The 21,417-nt window shown below is 34.7% G+C and overlaps 1 protein-coding gene and 1 non-coding gene across 2 annotated transcripts in view; both read left to right on the plus strand.

The window, feature by feature from the left end:
* The window catches only part of GALNTL6 (polypeptide N-acetylgalactosaminyltransferase like 6), a 1,261,291-nt gene that overhangs the window by 848,943 nt on the left and 390,931 nt on the right, over window positions 1-21,417 (plus strand). The window lies entirely within an intron of this gene.
* On the plus strand, window positions 13,948-14,056 carry LOC116565317. The gene has a single exon (XR_004275380.1). It is a non-coding gene; the product is annotated as a U6 spliceosomal RNA (small nuclear RNA).

A 21,417-nucleotide genomic window follows, 5' to 3' on the forward strand; every position in this document is an offset into this window, starting at 1 on the left:
TTCTCAAATGTTCCTGTATCTTTTAAACATTCCTTGTAAAATATAGTATTAGAAAAAACGAAGTATTCTAGATTGTGGATGATCAGATCCAAGTTTGGCAGAATTATTTTTCTTGATATAGACAATATTATTTTTGAGTAAGCTTTATATCTAATAATTATTTTTGGTAGCATATCATACTTCAGGTACACAATGAACTCAAATTATCCATTTGTTTTTTCTTAGTACAGCGTTTATCTTCATCCACTAAACGATATGATTAGATAATTATCTGGTATATATGATAAACCTATAGTTCTAATGGCAGCATTTATATAAAAGCTGTGGATTTCAGCTTCCTTGAAATAAATATTCAGTTCACCTTTCAAGCAGTGTCTTCACTGAGTATAACACTCACTCAGTACAGGATACTTTTCATGGTATAGAGTCTCTGAGGACCAAGGAGTCCTGGAATTGTATATAATCTCATCACCCAATGATTTGCCCTATGATAGAACTTCATAACATTATTTTAACCAAAAATCAGTTTCACTATTATAGAAATTACCCTATTGTTGGATGTGACTAAGATAATAGTCATAAGCCTGATGTTAAAGAGAAAAATCCAAATAATGACATGTCATTGTTTATCTTAGTGATAACTGCATACAATTTTATACCGTAAATAACTGAAAATAAACATTTGTTAGAGCTTGTAGCAGACTGAATACTGGTCTCCCAAATATATCCATGTCCTAATCCCTTGACCTTTAAATGTTACCTTAGTGGCAAAAGAAACCTTACAGGTATGATTTGGTTAAGGACCTTTAGATGAGAGGATTACTTTCACTACTTGGGCAAGCCCAATGTACTCACAAGAGTCCTTATAAGTGGAAGAAGGAGGGTCAGGGCAGAGAAGGCCATGTGACAATGGAAGCAGAGGTCAGAGTGAAATGGGGCCACAAGACAAGAAATACAGGAAGCCTCTAGAGCTGGAAAAAGCAAGAAAATGGATTCTTACCCACAGCCATTAAAAGGAGTGCAGCCCTGCTTTCCCATTTTGAATTTCTGACCTCCAGAATAAATGTGTGTTGCTTTAAGTCACTAAGTGCAGTAATTTGTAACAGCAGCAATAGGAAACTAATATGCTCCTTAATCAAAGGTTCCTGGTAAAAAAAAAAAAATGTGCTCATCTAATTAGACTTTCCTGGGGGTGCAATAAAACACAACGTCTATTTATCCTGACAGATATTAAAGAACATAAGTCTTTTTTCTTCTTCCTAATAGTAGCTTCAATATTTTGATTTTTTTCAACTCTGCTACACTTCACCTGTATTATATGGGAAGAAATTGGTACAATGAGTCTAATTTTCTACACATTTGTCAAGGGTACTTGAACCAGTAAAACATATTTCCAAACAATCCTTAGTTTCTAACACCAAAAACTGGGTAAATAATCAAACTAAAATGATATTTAACAGAATCATCATTCTTTATATTAATTACTAACTCATTAATCAATTACTAATTCTGTAATACATCTATTATTAGATATTGCTAAGTGATAACTTGTGGATATAAAGGTAAATTTTGGTAAGAATAAAAAAATTAAAACTTTGTTTAGAATAATAATACCAAATCAGAATCAGAATTACACAATTTCAATGTCTGAAAACTGTAACAGTTGTACTAAAATTTATTTAATGCATTATCTATCTATCTAATACATTTCTAAGTGATTGTACCGTGCTTTAGACGGGAATAGAAAAGCAATGAGCTGGAGGTTCCAACCATTCCTGTCATGAAACATTTTAAGATTTATGAAATTAAATTGATTTGTGAAATCAGACAGAATTGCTGTATTTACCTTTCATTAACATGAATGTAACTGTGCCTCTAGTCAAAAATATTAATCACATTGATTATCCTTAAGCAATTTCTAGTTTATTACTGAAAGCATAAGTATTCATTTTCTCAAGTATTCAGTAAGACTGCCTGTCAAATTGCAAACGCCACAATAAATTCTACAAAGTGTGGTGAAACAATAAAATCATTTAACATAATTGAATATTCCCATGAATATGGGAATATTAATCTCAATGATGAATCAAGAAGCAAATAATTTAGTGGGTAAAGTTCTTAAATTCTACATCTGTCTCTGTCACTAACAACACTTCTTAAAACCACCAGAAATAATCTACTTGTAACCTCGTCTCTGTTTACACCGGTTACCACAAGAACTCTAAGTTGCCTTAATTTCCAAAGCTTTCATCTCCTATTGGACCCTACGCATACTTGATTTTTGTCCTCTCTTATTACCCACCCCTGATTCCTAAATTTTTTCTATTGTGTCCCTCAGAAACCATCATCAGAAGAATGCCTTTTATCCCAAAATTAGTCTATGAATATTCTCTTCACTTTCTTCCTTTAACATAACTGGCTTTCTTTCATTTTCCAAGCAGTGGCTCTTGTGTCTCCCATAGCCATTGTCACAAGAACTTCCCTATCCACAGAAGTGACTTAAAACTTCACACACATGCACACAAATCACATCGCAAAAAGGAAACTCTGTATCTTTGACGTGACTTTGTAAGTTCTCAAAAATGCCTATGGCCTCTCTCCATTGCCATCCAACAAATGGGCAAGTATTGCAGACAAGAAGTTAGATTTGCAGAGAGTGGTCTTAACTGGCTGTGGTCAAAATAATTTACTTCTGTAAATATGGCAAAAGTACATATCCTTATGAACATATTGCTAAAGCCCCTCCCAGGAAATAAGCTCCTGTAAGGTGGGGGTGGGGGACTTGGAATTCAAGCCTCATCAGTTCCATGAAGACCCTACGATTGCATGTATCTCACTCTCTGACCACCACCTCCCGCGTTTCATCCCCATGCCATCTGGTACCTCAACGGCACAGTCTAGTTTTAGCTTCTCACTTTAAAACAATTTCAGACTCATAAAAAGTAGCAGAAATAGTAAAAAACAGTTCCCATGTCTTCTTCACTCAGCCTCCTTAAATGTTACTATCCTACGAAGCCAGTATAATTATCAAAGTATAGTTATGAAAGCTAGGAAATTAAGAGTGATGCAATACTAGTGACAACCATAAACCTTACTGAAATTTCATGAGTTGTCTCACTGATATTTTTATTTTTTAGTATGGAATTTAATCCAGAATCCTATAATGCATTTGATTGTCATGTTGCCTCTAATTTCAGACAGTTCTTTATTTTTTCTTGGACTTTTATGAACTTAACCCTTTTGAAGAGTATTGGCGATTTATTTTCTCAAGTGTCCTGCAATTGGGTTTGTCAGCATTTCCTCATGATTAAAATCATGTTGTGCATTTTTCAAACTAATGTCACAGAAGTGGTGCGCCCTTCTCAATGCATCATATCAGGTGCTACAGGATGTTGGTTTATCCCATTATTGCTGATATTTACTTTGGTCATTTGGTCAAGGTGTTACATGCAGATTTCTCCACTGCAAAGTTAATATTTTCTCTGTGTAACTAACATGTATCTTGTAGGGAGGGAGACTATAAATATTCGGTTTCTCATCTTATTTTGTCAACTAAGTTTAGCATCCATCAATGACTCTTGCTTGTAACAATTACTACTGTAACGTTTGCCGAATGGTGATCCAAAACTCTCAGTCCTACTGGGACCTCCATTCCACTGATCTTTGCAATGCTACCCTATCCTCGGCATTTTGTTTTCCTCTCTTCCCTTTATGTGTAGCTTAAATTCAATTCTCCATCATTATAATCACCTCCTTTCTTGTATCCTCAACTTATTTTCCTTCACTGGTATCACTGTATTTCCTATTAAAACCATAGCTCTTCACCCTACTCTTTGCCTGGAACTATGGATTTGAGATTTGCTGATAAAAAACACATAAGCAAATTAACTGATCTCTTTTAAAATAATGTTTATTACTCCTAGAGAATCCCTAATATTGTCAGGTAATTATACTATGTCTTTCTAGTTCATTATTACTTTACAACTCTTCACACTTCTCTTTCCTTCGGTTCCCAGCACTTCCTTCTCCATTTCCCCTCTCAGCTGATAACCCTTTTTCATATTTTCTAAAAAATATATGAAGCAATCTGATCAAACCTTCAGCCATCTCCCACCATAATATCTACTTACTGGCATCTGCACTCACACTGGCTCCCACACTTACCGTAGATGAATTTTCTGTGTTTTAATACCATGTATAAAAGCCTATCCTTTTTCATCTACTCAAGCACATTGCTCCAGCAGTTTCTCTCACTTTTGCACCATCAAAGTTTTGTCTATATTGGATCATGTCATCAGCTTACGTTTTATTACTCCTATCTTTAAAAAAAAAATAATTCCACTTTTCCCGCCCATTACCAACCCATTACTTTGTTCCTCTTTAGAGCAAAACTCTTCAAAAACTGTTTTCTATGGTTACTGTTCCCAATTCCTCTCCTTCTATTCTCTCAAATCTACTTCACTCAGATATTTGCCTCTATTGTTCACTGAGACTGAACTTATAAAATTCATCAAAAACAATTACATTACAAATTCACAGTTGGTTCTCAGTAGTCTTTTTGCTTCACATTCATCACAGTTGAACATTCCTCCCCTCATGTCACAGTATGTTCACTTACTGACAAAGGAAACATTCTTCTGTGTGTTTCTTCTATTTGATTAGTTGTTCTCCCTCCATACCTTTTTCTCATTCAACCCTTTGGATGTTGAAGTGTCCCAGGTTTTACCCATTCTCTTGATGATCTCATTTACTCTCATGCCTTCAAATGCCATTTATATGGTGTATTAGTCTGCTTGGGCTGCCATAACAAAATACCATAGACTAGATGTCTTTAAAAAGAGAAATTTATTTCTCAGCTTTCTGAAGACCGGAAGTACCAGATCAAGGGGTAACAGAGCTGGTTTCTCCTAAGGCCCCTCTCCACAGCTTGCAGAGATCAGCTTCTCGCGGTGACCTCAAATGGTCTTTTCTCCATGTGTGTGCACCCTTGATGTCTCTCTATGTGTCTAAATTTCCTCTTCTTCAAGTAACACATCAGAAAGTTTAAGGTCTACCCTAAAGACCTCATTTTAATCTAAACACCTTTTTTTAAAGCCCTGTCTCCAAAGATAGTCACATTCTGAGGACCCAGGAGTTTCTCCACTTCAATATATGAATTTGGAGAAGACACAATTCAGGCAATAATATATGGCAATTCCAATTTTTACCACCAACTCAGAGCTTCCTCCCCAAATTCAGATTCATATATGTGATAGCTTTAACATCTCTACTGAACTTTATCCTGCAAAGCTGCTCTCCCCAGACATCTGTCTTGCATCTCCATAACTCCATTTTACCCTCCTTTTATGATTCTGATCAAAAACCTCGGAATCCTCCTTGACCCTCTCTAACTGCCCACATACAATCCACTGTAAAGTCATGTCACTCTACCTGCAAAATATGCTTAAAATCTGACCCTTTATCATTCTCTTCACTGCTGTCACAATGAACTAAGTCAACACCATCTTTTGCCTGGATTGCTGCAATAGTTTCCCAGGTCTTCCTCTTGCTTCTTTGTAGTCTATTCTCAAAATAGAAGCCATAAGTGATCCTTTTAATATATAAGTCAGACTATATTACTCCTCTGTCCAAAACCCTTCAATAGCTTGACATTTTACTTGAAGTAAAATGAAAAGTCCTTACCAGGAATTACAAGACTCTGCCTGCTCTGTGCCCAACCCCCTATTCTGATAACTCTTTGACCTACTCCTGTGCTTCTTACATTAGCTTAGTACACTTAGCCAAACTGACTGCCTCCTATCCTAAAACACACAAGTCACGCTTCTGCTTTAGAGCCTTTGTTCTGGCTACTACTCCTTTGTACTTCCAGCCAAACTTCTACCTGCATGGCTAGCTCCTTCACTTTCTTCAAGACTTGGTTTAAATCTGAGCCTTATCAATACACATTCGCTGACAATTGGCTACTCCTCCTAAGCCCCGCCTACCCTATCTCACCACCCTCAACCTGGACATTTTCTTTATTCATAACATTACTTACATTTACTTAGCATATTACCAAATTCACTTATTCATTATATTTATTTGTATTGTTTTATTATCTGTCTTCCAATATAAGTGCTCTAGTGCTGGAATCTTTATTCATTTTCTTCCCTGATATATCCAAATTTCTAAGAAAGTATCCAGGTACTCTATAAATAGCAAGAAAACAAATAACCTGATTTTAAAAATGTGCAGAGGACCTGAATAAACATTTTACAAAAGAAGGTATACAAACGGCCAACGGGTATATGAAAGAGTGGTCAACATCACTAATCATCAAGGAAATAAAAATTAAAACTACAGTGAAATATCATCCTACATCTATTAGAATGGTTATTATCAAAAAGACAAAAAATAACAAGTGTTGGCAAGGGTATGAAGAAGAGGGAACCCTTGAATACTGTTGGTGGGAATGTAAATTAGTACAACCATTATGGAAAACAGTATGAAGTTTCCCCAAAAAATTTTAAAAAGGACTATCATATGATCTAGCAATTGCAGCACTGGGTATATATTCAAAGGAAAAGAAATTTATGTGCCAAAGAGATATTTGCACTTCCATATTCACTGCGGCATTATTCACAATAACCAAGATATGGAATCAACCTAAGTGTCTATCAAAAAATAAATGGATAAATAAAATGGCGATTAAATATATATACACAATTGAGTATGACTCAGCCTCAGAAAAGAAAGAAATCCTGTCATTTTCAACAACATAGATAAGCCTGGAGGACATTATGTTATATGAAATAAGCCAGGTGCAGAAAGACAAATACCACATGATCTCACTCATATGTGGAATCTTAAAAAGTCAAATTTACAGAAGTAGAAAATAGAATGGTAGTTACCAGGGGCAGTGAGAGGCAGGGAGGATTGGAGAGATGTGATTATTGAATATAAAATTTCAGTTAGGAGGAATAAGTTCAAGAGATTTACTTTAAAACATGGTCACTAAAGACAATAAAAATGTATTATATATTTGAAAATAGCTGAGAGTAGCTTTTAAGTGTTCTCACCAAAAAGAAAATAACCTACATGTGACGTAATACATATGTTAATTAGCTAGATTTACCCATTTTACTATGTATAAACATTTCAAAACATCATTATATATACCATAATTATATTTCATTTTCATTTGTAAATTAAATAAATAAAATTTTGAATGTATGAGTGAATGAATGAATGACAAATCTCATGCCTGTCACTTTCTTATTGAGCCTCAGATCCTTTATTTTCCTAATTACAAAGGTTAAATTATATACTTTCTGTTGTCTAGTCTAACCACTAGCATTTTATTTTATGATACTATAGATCTTACTTAGAAAAAAATAGATATATAGAAACTCAACTTTACCCAATAGGTAAATTTGGTTATTTTAAAGATTCTTTTGCAAAAAAAAAAAAAAAAATACTGTGAATGCATTATACATTCATTGGGGGTCTTTGACACAGAAATGGGGAGGAATCGTCACCTAATCTGAAGTATTTGAGGTCTCTGTCAATTGTATGTCAAAGGCAAATGAAGATAAAATACCTTCAGAATGATCACATAAATCAATAAGCAAATGAATTTGATTGCAACTATGATTTAATTAATTATAAGGGCACATCTGTTGCATTAATTAAGCTAAAATCTGTAACAGAATTTAAATAGAATGTGGTACCTTAAGAGAACTTACTACTTTAAAAGTAAATTTTTTATTAAGAAATAAATACAGACATAAAAGTATACAAATCATGCATTCTTTGTTTGATGAATTATCACAAAGTGAATATATTCATATAGTCACTTGGATCAAGAATCAGAATATTGCTAGAATATTAACAGCACACCACATGTCTCCCTAAAGTCCCCAACTAGCCACTGACTCCCCCACTTCCAATAATTCCCACTATCCTCACTTCTAACCTCATAGATTAGTTTTGTCTGAGTTTCAATGTTCTACAAATGTAATTGCACAGTAAGTAATCCTACTGTCTGGCATTTTTTGTTAAGCATTTTTATAATATTTATTTACAACATTATTCACAGTTGGAATTCATTCATTCTTCTTAATCTATAATCTTCCAGTGTATTGATATACCACAGTTGATTTTTATACTGCTGATGGATATTTTAGGTTGTTTCCAGTTTATAACTACAATAGTATTACTGCTTTTTGTATATGTTATTTGATGAACGTTTCTCTTGAGTATATATTTTGAAGTATTACTGCTGGTCATGAGATATGCTTATGTTCAGTCTTAGTAAATACTACCAAATGGTTTCCCAAACTGGTTTTTCCAATTATACTCCTACCTTCAATATGTGACTGTTTCAGTTGTTTCTTGCCTTCTTCAAAATTTAGTATCTTCTATCTTCATTTTACTTATTTTGGTGTATATGTAATGGTATTATATTGGCTTGATTTCTATGCATTTGTGTGGTTTTGAAATTGCATATGTACAGTAAAATGCACACATCTTTATTGAACTTGATAAATTTCTATGTATAAGTATATGTGCATACACACACACATACATTGTACATACATACACAGTGTGTGTGTGTGTGTATATGTATATGTATATGCATGTGTTAATATAAATAAACAATGCTAATACACACATATATACATATATGTATACATATACATTTATATACATAAACATACACACACACCTATGGTAACCACCAGCTAGAACAAGATATAAAACATACTCAGCACACCATAAGTATCTCCCTTCCACTGTCTTAGACAACATTTTCTAAGAGGTTACAATTATTTTGACTTTTCCCATTGGAAATTAATTTTCTTTTTTCTTGACATTCAAATAAATAGAATCTTACTCTCTTGTGTTTTTGAGTATGCACAGACACATAGACTCTCCAATGCATGGAGAGTCATCCACATATTGCATGTAGCACTTTTATTTCTTTGTAATATTAAATATATAAATATACCACAATGTACTTATCCATTCCATTGATAAATGTTTGAGTTGAGTAAAGCTGTAATGAATATTTTTGTACGTGATATTTGTTATAATTATTTCTTCTGGATCTATGTGTCTATATAAGGAGTGAAAGGCAAAAAAGGGGGTGGGTGATATTGCTAGGACCTATGGTAGGCATTTGTTTAACCTTACAATATATTCTTAGTTTCCAAAGGATCTTTGTAAATTTACACTACCGGCAGCAACGTATGAGGGTTCCAGTTAATCCACTCAGTCACCAGCATCACAACTGTCATTGTGGTGGGTGGATGGTAGCATCAAATTTTTATTTGCATTTCATAATGACTAATGATATTGAACAACTTTTCATATGCATAGTGAATAAATACCCTGTTGTCATGTGTCTGTTCAACCCTTTTGACCATTTTTAATTGGATTATCTGTTTTTAGCCCACTGACTTTTAGAAGTACTCTATAATTTCTAGACAGAAGTCCTGTCCTTTGCTGGGTTTGTCTACTACAAATATTTTCTCCCAGTCTTAGACTTTTCATTATTATAATAGTGTCTTTTGATAAATAGAAGGCATTGAATTTAATAAAGGTGAATTCATTAATCTTTTAATTTTTTCTTTATTATTGTTTTGGAATGACTGTTTTTAAGAAAAAAAAAATCACCAAAAGATTATGAAGATATTGTCTTATAATTTCATCAAGAAGTTTTATTTTTTCTCTCTTTAACACTTAAGACTATGATCCATAAATGATTTTTGTATATGGTATAAAGTAGAAATCAAGATCCATTGCTTTCCATAAAGATATCTAATTGATCCAGGAACATGTATAGAGAAGATTCTCCATTCCCCACCAAGTTGCAGTGGCGCTTGTTTTAGAAAATGAATACATATGTGTGAAAATACTTTTGGACACCAATGAGTTCCATTGTTATCCACTGGAAAGATTTTTCTCTGTTTCCTATGGGAGCAAAGAAACATTTTTCTCTCTCTTTACTAGGTTTGTGATTAAGTACTCCATAACAAAATACAGATTAATAGAAGAATAGCATACACATTTAATATGTGTTTTACATGACATGGGATTCTTAATAAGGAAATGAAGGCCCCTTCAAAATAGGTAAATGCATATTTTTATGCTTAGGTTTAAGAGATGGATAGTCATGGAGATGTATGATTAAACTAAGGATATGATCCAATGGTAATAGTCCAACCAGGATCGGGGCAGAGAGAGTTAATAAACAGGACTTATCAAGGCCCATTTGTTTAGATTATTCCCTAAGTCTCTGTGTCTTCAGAGATAAGGATATTCCTTTTTCAGGATATAGGAAAAACACCTCTTCCATGAAGGTCTTATGACCCATTTCAAGGGAAAAATCAAGGGGAAAACGAGATGGCTTTTCTACTTCTGCTGTTTGCTCACATGGCAAGGTGTCATATTTTGGGGTAGCACGTCCTAAACTGCATCACTCCAATACACTGTCTTAATTACCATAGCTGTATAGAAAATATTTCTGTTTTGTACTATATGCTATCCAACTTTGTTCTTTTTCTGAAAGATTGTTAGGTCTATTCTAGGCATTTTGTATTACCATACAAGTTTTAGAATCAGCTTTTGAATTCCCGCCTCATAGAAAAGATTGGGGTTTTCACTGTCATTGTATTAAATCTATAGATGGCTTTAGGGATAATCAGCGTTTTAACAATATCAAGTTATCCAATCTATGAACATGGTGTGTTTCTCTACTTATGCCTTCTTTACTTTTTCTCAGCAGTTTTATACTTATAAATGTAGACAGCTTCATAACTATTGTACACTTATTTCTAGTTATTAATATTTTTAAAAATATTGTGAGGGGTGTTTTTATTTTCTATTTGTTCATTGCTAATGTGTAGAAATACAATTAATTTTTATACATGGCCCTTGTATCCAGCCCTTGTTTTTATAATGCCTAGTACTACATATTCTTTATATTTACTTTTATATAATGCAGTATTTGATACTATAGTTGATTTTACTACATGTATACTAATCCCTTGTAATAAAGTCATTTTTGTTTTACAAATTTTCTTTATAAAGACTTTCAAATATCAAAACAACTATTCTTTTGGAATAGAAAGAAATTCTTAAACTTGCTCTTCAAGTAAAGCTGTGAAATACTGTGTTGATAGCTTCAATCAATCATATTGTTTAACAACATGACGTTAATATTTAGGAGCTCCAATTACCATTGTTAGACTCCTGAAAAAGAATTTTTTCTAGTCAATGCAAATCATGACATTAGAAAATTACAAAGAAGAATTATTCTTCATCAGCATTTACTCAAATTAATTCAAGTTAATTTGTCCCTTTGGAAGTAAGGATGACAATGAAAATCAAGACTTGGAGTGATTTCTTAATAACATAATTATATGTAAAGATGAAGTAAGAGCTGTAAACCCACCCTGCAGAGGTTTCCCAGGTAGGGCAAAACTAGGTCCTAACTTTTGTTATTCACAGCACAAGGTATCCTTAGGAAAAACTCTAGGCCTTCAAGGTCAGTTAATTACTGTCAGTTAAGCCCATCCTCACTCCCTTTCACCCAGATAGAAAATGCCAGGTGGGCTTTAGGAGAATAGGTTTAGTGCGGAGCTTCACACAGTAAAGAAAACTTTAGAAATTATATCTAGCTTTTCAGTATGTGCCCCAAAAGGTAATATGGAGGACGCAGCTCAGGACTTGACTCATCAGTCTTCATGTATTATATCACCTAGAATAAAAGTGCGAAGCAAAGGTCATTGGAATTTCTAATACTCTTCAGTGTATTGCTGAAAGATTGGAGTGGGTGAGAGCAGGGTAAGATGAAAGTACATAAACTTTTCTCCACCCCAGAGTAAAAGTGGTGGTTTCTTCTATTCCAGCACCCAGGCAGAGGCATGCTCTTCTACTCCTATGTTGAAAATTTAGCATTCCTCATATTTTACAGATTAGCTTTTAAAGAACCCCTGTCTGATCTGCCTACAGCTTCATAGTTCTGCTATTTAACTTTGCATGGATTTCCTGAGAAGTAATTATACAGAGCACCCTTCTTCCCACCACAGCTCTGCCTTACGTAACAAAGTTATCCTGAAAGGACTGATGAAAAATCTTCCATCATTTCTCCCTAATTCTTTTTATAATTTTTTTTCATGATTGCTGAAGGAGGCAGGCAATCTCCCAGTGTACCCTACATTGGTAATGTGATGATTAAGACTAATAGCAATGGAAACAGCCATAATACTATTATTAAATTTATTAACTGTTTCTTGTATGTCAGACACTTGACAAGGAAACCACCCACTATTTAATATATGAAACAAACTAACAAGACTGAGGGAGAAGTGTGCTTGTAAAACAATCTCTCTCAGAATAGCAGAGAACTCGTCTTACCGGGTTTATGGAGGTGTGGGCTCCGGGATGGGTAGGTTTTTAGAATTGGGCAGGACTAGGGCCTTTAGCTGTTAACAGGATTACTGGAGCTGAATTGGCTGTCTGCTGACTTCCATGGGCTGGGCTACTGAAGTGAGATTGTTGCTCATTGATTGATGTTTGGAAGCCAAAGGCTTAAGTCACTGTTTGGGCTTCAGAAATGCAGCTCCTAAAGCTTCTAAAGTAAGTTGCCACTTATCATTGAGAAGGATTTAAAGCTGTTCCTGGTGATTGCTTGTTAGGATGCCCAAAACACAGTCTTTTCTTGGGAACACAAGAATCTTTTACTCTTGTGATACTAAATGTTAATATTAGTTAGTAGCCAATTTATAAATATTACACAATTTACTTTTCAGAAAATCCTTTAAGAATATGAATTATTGGCCGGGTGCGGTGGCTCAAGCCTGTAATCCCAGCACTTTGGGAGGCCGAGGCGGGTGGATCACGAGGTCAAGAGATCGAGACCATCCTGGTCAACATGGTGAAACCCCGTCTCTACTAAAAATACAAAAAATTAGCTGGGCATGGTGGTGCATGCCTGTAATCCCAGCTACTTAGGAGGCTGAGGCAGGAGAATTGCCTGAACCCAGGAGGCGGAGGTTGCAGTGAGCCGAGATCGCGCCATTGCACTCCAGCCTGGGTAACATGAGTGAAACACTCCGTCTCAAAAAAAAAAAAAAAAAAGAATATGAATTATTAAAATTTCCATTTTTTTCATAAGAAAGCTAAGGCTTATCTTGCCCAAAGTCACATGACTCATAATTGGTAGAAACAGGATTAAAAATGATTTTAACTCCAAAAAAATAATCAGGACATATCCAAAGCCTGAGCCTACATTCATTCAATGAAGAGTAAAACACATGCTGAGTCATCAGGAAGCCAGGCATAGCTGTAAGCTTTGAGAATACCAATTTACACAAAACACACAAAATCTCTGTCTTCCTCCAACTAGCACCTTTGCTATCTTTTGCTGATATTTGCATTCTAAGCCTTTTTCCTGCGAACTTCAAGATGTCACCTGCTAAATCATTCTCCCTGGATTAGATCATTTTTGTATAAGTCCTTTGCCCAATACTTTACCCAAATAATTAACTTTTTACCTGTGAATGGGGCTCTCCCCTACTTTTTACCTTACCTCTGAAAAATCAGATTTGCATTTGACAACTACACTCAATTCAGATGGCTGAAGATTAAAATCATAGCTTCAAGTTCTAATGTAATAATTGATGATTTTGTTAGAGTAATTTAGTACCCATTTTTAAGGGATCCAAACTAAGTTTATTTTTACCACATACTTCAACGTAAGGTGCAATTTTTCTCAAAAAACAAAGCAGAAGTAGTTGCCTTATATTCAAATCCATACAACTTTTTTTTATATTACAAGTCACATTCTCAGTTTATCGTGAACAAACAAGAGAAATACGTTAGCCTGAAGCAACCTCAAGCACTGGCAGTTTAGGATGCTCAGATGTTACCCAGAACATTTATTTAAAAAACAGGGAGGGGGTGCTCGCTTCGGCAGCACATATACTAAAATTGGAACGATACAGAGAAGATTAGCATGGCCCCTAAAAAAAAATAAAACAGGGAGGGGGCAGAGAAACTGCATAGATTATAGTCATTATTGCTGAGTATGTAGCTTCTCAGCTCCAAGTATTGAATGTTACTGTAAGTAAAGTCTTTAAAGACAACTTTCCAAGTGTTATAGTAACCGATTATGGTGAGGAAATAACAAATAGACACAAAATGAATTTTTAAAAGAAAACTGCCTTAATATTAATATTGGCTTAGTTATCCCATGACCATGTGCTCTCTTTTGTGTTAGAATAATCACAAAGTGGCTTTTTTTTTTTTTTACTGATAACAAAGAACTGAAGTCAAATGTGTGTATGAAGAATTTTTATAAAATTCTCTCCTGAATAATCAGAAGCAAAGCAATTATTCTAAATAATAAATGGCTTATTTTATAAACCATTATTTTGATTATTATTAAAGTGATTTATTATGGAAACCATTTTATATAGTAAATGGTTTATACATGTATATATAAGTTAAGTAATAAGTGTAGATGTATGATTATTTCACATTTATTGTTAAAAATGTTTACTTTCAAGTTAATAAAATGAAACATTTATTTTACAAAACAGAATATTGTCTTATTATCACAGTGACCTTATACGTATTGTATACATTACTTTTTCTTATAAATTGAGGGAGTTTTGTTAAATTGCTACACTAGGCACAAATCTCATTCAATACAAAGCACTCAAACATATTTTGTGTTTATGGCCTCAGATGTAGCCACGGAGGTCATAGTGATTCTGGAAAATTTGTGTTTTATTAAGTGTCCTAGGTACAGAGGTATTCAGCAGAAGAAAGCTCATGGTAGAAATCTTCCCCAAATTCCTATGATTGTATCTCAGAGTTGCCTGCAAACAAACAATTTTCATGGTATAGAAAGAGGTCCAATCCTCTCGGTCTTCATCCCTTGATCTGTTTGGGATGTCCCAACTGGTGAGCAGATTGAGGACCTCAGTGTCAGGAGTGGGTCCCCTCTAGCCTGCCCTGCCCTGGAAGTCAGAGTCCAGGAATGTGCTGTGTTTTTAAAAAGAACGCCCACCTGGTCTACATTATTCAGCAGTATCTTGAGTTTTATGTGAGAAGAAACAGCAACCAAAGTAAATTCATATATAAATAAAAGTCACAATGTCACTATTTAAAATAAGAAAGTTTAACAAAAGACAAGAGATATCTAAGGGCCTAGGATAAAATAATATTATTCTTCAGAAAATATTTTCTTAATGAGTCAGAAAAAACATAGAGAATTGCTACTTAACATTAATGAGATCAAAAGGCCGTTACATCTATTAAACAATAATAGGTCAGAATAAACAAAGAATTCAAAGAACCAAAAGTCGGTAGAATCAATAGCAATTAAATAATTATAAGCCTTAAAAATCTGGCCTAATACTGCCAGAGTGCTACAGAAAATAAATATGAATACATAGCTATAATGTGGAAGAAATGGATAGAGATGTCTCTTAATGTCACAGATGACAATCGACTTTGGGATAGAATGTAAAGAAGTGACTTTGAATAACACTATTTCCAAAAAAGAAAATAAAGCACGATAATGAGAGCTGATAATCAAAATGTAAAATAAAATAAAAGGGGCTAAGCAAATAAGTTTTGATAATGTCTAAAGAATTGAATATATGAGACTGAAAAGTTTTCCTAAGACTACAGCATGTAGGAAAGCATGATAATCATAATTCTTAGTGTGAACTGTAATGTGAGTAATTCAGTATTTTTCCAAGAAGTGGGAAATTTGAAAATTTATAGTTTGAAACCCTCTTTTTCCACTTCTTGAAAAAGTTCAACTATGACTAAATTTATAATCATATTTAATAGAGTCAAATTTACTGTATTCACCTTTAAGATAAAAACTGATGAAAGACCTTTACTTGAGGATTAGAACTTCGTCAATTTTTAGGTCAATGTTGTACACCACACTCCCTTATTAGTTCCTGTTTATTGCCCATCCACCTGATCCCAAGCCTGCTTTAGGTGCAGGGACTCCTGGTCCAAACAAAAACAGCAGTACCTGAACCCATGGAGTTTGCAATGAGGAAAGACAAGCCAACTATTGCACTTTGACTTAATTATACTTGTAATGAGTTCTATAAAAGGGATTACATTGAAACAGGAATGACTCAGGTCACTCTGGTGATTAGTCCGGTAAATGCAATTTTGCTGCAGTTTCACAATATTACATAGGAGCTAGACTTAAACTTCATGAGGGCAGGGATTTGAGTGTGATTTTTTTTCCCTTTCAAGCCCCAGGGCCTACAGCATTCCCTGGCATACAGTAGGCACTCAAAAAATAATTGTTCCTCAACCAGTAAATACATAAAAGGAACTCTTCTAGCTAATTGGTTAGCTAAACTCCTACAAATAGGCTCTGTGAACCAGGAGAAAAATACTGTCTTACTTCATCGCATATAACAAACCATACATTATAAATTGTCATTGATTATGACACATTACTATTTCACATACAAAAGATAAATCAAGTTTGGAGAAGCTGATAGGAAATACCCTCCTCCCCAGACAAGGCTGAAAATCAAAGTGTAAAATTAATGATAAATAAAAGCTACAACACAGAAAGCAAAATTAAATTTGCGTGTCTTGATCTTGTTACTAGACAGAGGTAGGGAAAACAAATGTCCTTTGAATTCCTAAGAATTTGAACCATAAGGAGTGCTCACACAGATTTGCATCTCCAAATTCATACCCCTTATGGTCCCAAAGACCAGACATGTAAAGAGGTCCCAGGTTGGCTAATGGAAGAAATAAATGGCAAAAATCCTATCTGGAAGAACTCAGCTTCAGTTGACACCCCGAAAAACTATAAAACTAAAAAACTATAATATGAGTCTTAGAATCCACAAAATGCAGGGTTTAGAACACTCCTATATTTCACTGGACAATTGGGAAAATCGTCTAGTTTATGTTTAAGGAGCTAAGAATGGGGATTAATTTTCCCTTTGTCAGCAAAGTCCAACTGTAGCCAGTCACATGCATGTTACAACAGTAAGTTACAGTCTCCAAATTCAGGAGTGTCGAGGTCATTCATAGCTCCAAATCTTTTCCTCAAAAAAGAATAGGTGCTTTCAAAATAAAATAGACAAACCTAAGCTGAATTGCTGGTTTAAGGAAGAAGTCTCTTAGGATGGGATATTTTACCGAGATTTGGATTATATGTTGCATTAGTTGAACCAAAAGAGCAGAACTAGTTCCAAGAAAGGTAAGATCATGTGCTAGTGTCCTGAGCTGGGAAAAACAAGGCCTGATCCAGTTGTTGAAAGAGAGATACTGTGCCTTTAGAATAAAATGCAGCCAAAATAGCACTGGGAGAAGAGTATGTGGACACAGGCAGGACCTAGATCATGCAAGAATTCTTTGTATTTGTTTAAGAACAGACTCTATCCCCAGGGCATGAATTTTAATGAGAGAAAAGAAAAAATAAGATTTCCATTATTTTCAACATGTCCTCTAATCTTTCCTTATAATCTAGGTAAATATTGTCTCCTACTTTCTGAAATGGGTATTTGAACTAAATTCTAACTCACCTTTCTCTGTTTTAACCCCAGAATTTCACTCCACAATTAGCCAATGTTTCTCAACTTGATTCAATAGATAGGATTCCTTCCTTTTTCAAATATGAGAAGGTTTTCTCTTGCATAATTGTAAGTTTTTTTCTTGATTCAGCTTCCATTCCTTTTAACACCCATAAATTCTCTTTAAGTTGCTAAAATTTTCAAATATTTGTTCTGTACTTAACACTTCCAATTTCTATCCTGATTCAATCTCATCTTAGTTTCTGCCAGCTTTCATCTGACTTTAAAACTTCTGAAACTACCTGCTCATCAAAGATCAAAATGTGCTTTTCCACCAAATCCAATGGCTTTCTCTCATCTGTCATCTCCTACGACTTTGTTCAACTAATTTTGTCCTTCATTTGCTAAGCTATTGCCCTTCATTGTTAACTCTCGTCTACCTTTTGTTGTTGTTGTTGTTGTTAAGATGAAATCTCACTCTGTTGCCCAGGCTGCAGTGCAATGGCGCGATCTCTGCTCACTGCAACTTCTTCCTCATGGGTTCAAGACACCACCATGCCCAGTTAATTTTTGTATTTTTAGTAGAGTCAGGGTTTTGCCATGTTGGTCAGGCTGGTCTCAGGTGATCCGCCCCCCACAGTCTCCCAAAGTGATGGGATTACAGGCATGAGTTACAGCGCCTGGCCTTTTTTTTTTTTTTTTCGTGAGACAGAGATTAGCTCATGTTGCTAGGCTGGAGTGCAATGGCATGATCTCGGCTCATGGCAACCTCTACCTCCTGGGTTCAAACAATTCTCCTACCTCAGTCTCCGAGTAGCTAGGATTATAGGCACACACCACCACGCCTGGCTAATTTTTTGTATTTTTAGTAGAAATGGAGTTTCACCATATTAGACAGGCTGGTCTCGAACTCCTGACCTCAGGTGATCCACCCGCCTCAGCCTCCCAAAGTATTGGGATTACAGGCATGAGCCACCGCCCCCGGCCCTCTTGATTTTTATTTGACCTTTCTTCTTGTTTGTCTGTTTTCATGGTCTTAATGCAACATTCTGCTTCTCTATATCCTAAGAAAGAGGAAAAAATTTACCTTTCTATCTTCCCCCCAACATACAAACTTTACTAAAAGAGGTTGTGCTCTTCTCTTATCCTCTTCCATCATTTAGGACTTCATTTCAGAGATCTTCAATAAAACATATAGATGATAATGTCATGATCTGGAATAGAATCTGCATTTGTGACTGACAAGAGAGGTTGTAAAAATTATAATTTCTGACTCCTTGTTTTCTCACTATACTAATGTGCTTTTGGAGGATCAACACTGTCCGTTATCCATAATTGTATCTACAAAACTTGACACCTTGTTTTCCACTATGGAGTAGACAGTATATATTTTAATGTGCATAATTGTCCTGGTTATTATCATAAATCTGTTGGACATGTGTTGTGTGATAGCATAATTTATGTGTTAAAACACACACATACTCTTTTCTTTCTGTCTCTCTCTCAACCATACACACACACAAACACACACAGAGAGAGAGAACAGTTCTAATCATCATTAAGCCATTTTCAGAATTAACCAAGGAAAATTAACCTTCAGATTAGTGGACTTGACTCCATACAAATGGTAAAAGTGAAAACAATGTAATTCAAATATAAACACACATTTTTAAAAGCAAAAGCTCATATTGCTTAATGTCTCCTTTATTATGGTTTGTATAGTAGCTCCATGGCTATACAGTATAGGTACAATTATGATTAATTTCCAGGCATAAGCTCTTGATCTCAACTGAACCATTATTTCATGCAGAAAACAAAGAAAAACTTCCTGGAGTCCTATTTCTTGTGTCAAAATCAACCTTAACTTTAGTTCACTAATCCTTTCCAAGGGCCCCAGTTGATCTACTTAATCTTTCTTTTAAATGCTATCTTACTAGAGTATTTTTTTTCATAGTTTAGTCAAAAATCATTGTAATAACAAATGTTCTATGAATATTGAATTCTATGATAAATTTCCCTTGGTGAATCTCTAGTGTCAGCCATTTTGAACGTTAGACATTCCTTGGGCAATCTGGAAGTCAAATATTCTGGACTGCATGCTGAACTTCCCATAAATTCAAGCTGTCACTGCTGTCTCCCTCTGCTGATCAGCCAACCATGTCAAGAGTGCTGTCATTGACTTAAGAGAGACAAGTAAACCCTTCAATCATGTTGTTTCCAAAGGAAAGCAGAGAAGAAAAAATACAACATTTTCTTTTTTCTTCTTTATCCTAGGATGGTGAAGCAAAATTAGCTTAAAATTATAGTAATAATAACAACATTTGCTATTTTACTTTTGTAGTATTAACCATTTAATCCTCATGACATTCTAATAGATATCATAATGTTACCCATTTCACAGGTGAAGAAAATGAGACATTGAAAGGTTATACAATTTGCCCAAGTAAAACAGCTAGTAAGGATCAGAGCTTGAATTCAAGCAGTCCAAGTTCATAATGCTATGAGGATCAACACAATTCTATAAATGGGCGTATTTTAGGTCATAGAGTTTTATAGTATTTAATTCCATTTAAAATTAGAACATTGAAGAAAATGTCTTGGTTTCTTTTAATACTACCAGAAATAAATTACTTTCTATTAGCTTCAAAACCCTTTGCTCATTTAAGCCATCCTGATAGGTTTCAGGTTTGTGATGGTTGTTGTCGATGCGTGTGTGCCTTTAAGACAATCATTTTAAAGCCATGTGTCTAACTTATACTTATTAATTTTTATCATTTACACTCACCACCATCAAAACTAAAGACTCTTCCTCCCTTAAGCTCATTTCATTCGAATGCAAGAGTGAGCACTAATTTAGGGCCTACTGTTTACCAGACACTGTTATAAGTGCTGAACCTGATCCTTAAGCCTCACGTCCATCATTTGATAAAGCAGTTTTATTTTCTTTTTTCTTTTTTTTAATGGTAAAATCCATCTCTACTAAAAATACAAAAATTAGCCGGAAGCAGTTTTATTTTCTTCATTTAACAGATGAGGCTTAGACTGGGTAAGTAACTTGTCCAAATATACACAGCTCATAAAGGGGACAGCTGACGCTACAAAACCTAGGTGTCTTCTGCCCTCAAAGCACGTCTATTTCCTCCCTATAATAAAACATGACTTCAAGAGTAGTATCCTAAATAAATATGTCAAATATTCTACATTATAATTTTAAAGTTATAGTTCCTTGGAGACAAATTTGATTCCCAAAACATATTTTGGCAATTTTGTTTTTCAAAATATACTTTCTGAACATTTTGTTGTTTTACCAAAAATAAGTTAAATATATCATCATCCATATTTTTCTAACATAGTGTAGAGAATTTTGTTTCAAATTTTATTGGTGAAATAATTGCAAGAACCTCCTTTCATTAAGGAAATGGAAAAATAAAGAAGAAAAGGAAAGAACAAATGTAACCATTGCTGATTTTACTGTGGATTTGGTAAACATTAGTCAAAAACACATGTAATAGGCCACATATTATTAAAAATGCACCATACAATTAGTGCTACTTCATTGTCATTTTGCTACTTAGCATCAACAGGCTCACTGCCCAAGGTACACAGAGGACAATACCAGGCCACCAGATTTGAGAAAAGAAAAGCTTTATTGAAAGTCACATGGCAAGGAGACAGGAGGAAATGCTCAAATCAGTCTCCCCGAGCTAGTGTTGGGTCTGGCCATGGGGTGATGCCAGATCTCAATCTGATTGGATCCTGTGTACTGCCATGCAGTGTCTGCTTCTTAATTCAGTCCCTACGGCTAGGTGGGAGCACTCAAGTTCCCCTTATGGTAGCACACTTAAGCTCATCTGGG

The sequence above is a fragment of the Sapajus apella genome, unplaced genomic scaffold (genome assembly GCF_009761245.1).
Source record: "Sapajus apella isolate SASKATOON/1434 unplaced genomic scaffold, GSC_monkey_1.0 scaffold39, whole genome shotgun sequence".
Taxonomy (NCBI): Eukaryota; Metazoa; Chordata; class Mammalia; order Primates; family Cebidae; genus Sapajus; species Sapajus apella.